General features: G+C 28.1%; 1 protein-coding gene across 1 annotated transcript in view; it reads right to left on the bottom strand.

Moving 5' to 3' along the window:
* LOC122246883 (uncharacterized) overlaps window positions 1–2,500 on the bottom strand; it is a 115,029-nt gene that overhangs the window by 81,949 nt on the left and 30,580 nt on the right. The gene's annotated exons all lie outside the window — the stretch shown is intronic.

The raw sequence follows: 2,500 nt of genomic DNA, 5'->3' as shown, positions 1-2,500 counted from the left end.
GAGGGGAAGGGAGGGGGAGAGTGGGAGACAAGAGAGGGCCAGAAAGATAAATAAAAGAGAGGGAGAGAATGGGAGATAGATAGACGTAACTGTCATCAGTATGTATCAGAATAAGTATGAATTCAGAATATAAACAAAGTCACATTTTAAAAAAAGGTACTCGTATCAACTAAACTAATCTAAATAGAATACATACAAAAAAAGTGAAACAGAGAGAGCGAGACAGACTGACAAAACAAACAAACAGGTTGAAATATAGACTGATAGATAGACAAGACAGAGAGACAGATAGATAGATGGACACATAACATAAATTGTAAAAGGAAGAAGATATTCACACATCACAGGCAAGTTACATAACTTATTAGAATTTCATACAGGATAGAGATGTCATAAAAATGTCCACACAATCATCCGAAGGTTAGTCAGCTGATAAATAAAACATGAAAATATAACACCGAGTATACACTAGAGAGCAGCATTATACAGCATTATACAGCATTAAAGCTAAATGTTAAGTAGATCATGCTACATATGTCTTTAGACTTTATAAATCTTTGTGTGAACATTCTTAGTTACTTCAGGGGATGGTTTATATACAACATGAAAACAAAATCTAAGAACGTGAGAAAAAAAATAAATAAATATTTTCTTTTCCTCAGTTACTCCTGAAATATAAGTTTCTCGTTTTCTAAGAAAAGCACTTTCTCGCTTGAATTGTTGCGTAAAGAATCCGTAGACTTTTTCGAGAAAATATACCAAAGATAAAAATACAAATAACACAAGCTGATGAAGTTGAAAATTCTTAAAACACCTTATTCCCTCCAAAAAAAAATCATGATACGTGAAAAAAGCTGAAAAGATTTTTTAAAAACTATATCCCAGAGGCTGTCGTTACCATGGGAGTCTTAGGTCATGCGTCCCAGAATCATGCGCATGTTATGTTCTTTTATTCTTCTGTTTCATTCTTCTTATTCTTATTCTTATTCTTATTCGTCTTCTTACTCTTCTTCTTATCATCTTTATTATCATTGTTACTACTATCATTAATATCCCTATTATCATAATCATCCTTATCACCATCATTATAATTATGCTAATCATCATTATCATAATCATCCTTTCATAATCAATACTAATTTCATCATCATCATCATTACTACCATCACCATCATCATCACTACCCCAATTACTAAAAACCATCATCATTAATTAGCAAAAAAAAAAAAAAAAAAAAAAAAAAGTTCTTAAAAAAAAAAGTTTCTAAAAAAAAAAAAAAAATACTTGAGGAATAACAATGAGGTATGTTCCGCCCTCAGGAAACCCACTGGATATAAAATCAGTTGCATTATAGCGACGTTGACTGCTAGTCTAATCAGTTGAGGAGACAATTTATAGCCTGTTAGCGGAGATGCAGCCTCCCTCGGTTAAATAGAGGGAAGATTTCCTTTGTCACTCTCAGGGAATTGAGGGGAAATATTGGATGGAAAAATTATATGAAATTTGATATTTATAAGGATTTTTTTTTTTTTTTTATGTCGGGATATTGGTAATGATGTTTCTAAAGATTTTTTTTTTTGACATTGGTAATGATGTTTCTAGGGATTTTTTTTCAGGATATTGGTAATGATGTTTATAAGGATTTTTTTTTCTTTTTTTGTCAGGATATTGGTAATGATGTTTCTAAGGATTTTTTTTTTTTGTCAGGATATTGGTAATGATGTTCCTAAGGATTTTTTTGTCAGGATATTGGTAATAATGATCGTGATGATTATTATTATCATTAGCAGTAGTAGTAGTAACAGTAGTATGATCATTATCATTATTAGTTTTATTATTGTCATCATTATTACCATCATTATTATTATGACTATTATTTTTCATCATTATGTTCATGATTTTTATCAACTCATTATCATTATTACCATTATTGCCAATGTAATTACTACCATCTATCATTACTGATGAAATATATAATAAAACTAATACAGATGGTAATAATAACATGATGATTAATACTTATGATAATGAAAGTGATGATTATGATGGTGATGATGAGGTTGATGATGACGATGATAATGAGAATAGTAATGATTATGATGATTAGCATGATTAAAATGATAATAATGATGATAATAATAAAGATAATGAAAATAACAACAATAATAATAACGATGATAATGATAATGATAATAGTAATAACATTGGTAATAATAGTTGTAACAATATTGATAATTATGATAACAATAACAATAATGATGAAAATAATGATAATGGTAATCATGATGATAATAATTATAACGGTGATAATGATAATGATATAGTGATAATAATAATAATAATAATAATAATAATGATGATAATGATAATAATAATAGCAATAGCAATAATAGTAATGATATCAACACTAATAGTTATGATAATAATGATAACACTTATGATGATAATGATAATAGGATAATAAATGTAGGATAAAGATAAAGAGGATAATGAAAATAAG

Source organism: Penaeus japonicus, unplaced genomic scaffold (genome assembly GCF_977035675.1).
Source record: "Penaeus japonicus unplaced genomic scaffold, GWHDUDI00000001_assembly GWHDUDI00000041, whole genome shotgun sequence".
Lineage (NCBI taxonomy): Eukaryota > Metazoa > Arthropoda > Malacostraca > Decapoda > Penaeidae > Penaeus > Penaeus japonicus.
The sequence above is the reverse complement of the archived record's forward strand: the minus strand, read 5'-3'. Positions and strand labels throughout refer to the sequence as shown.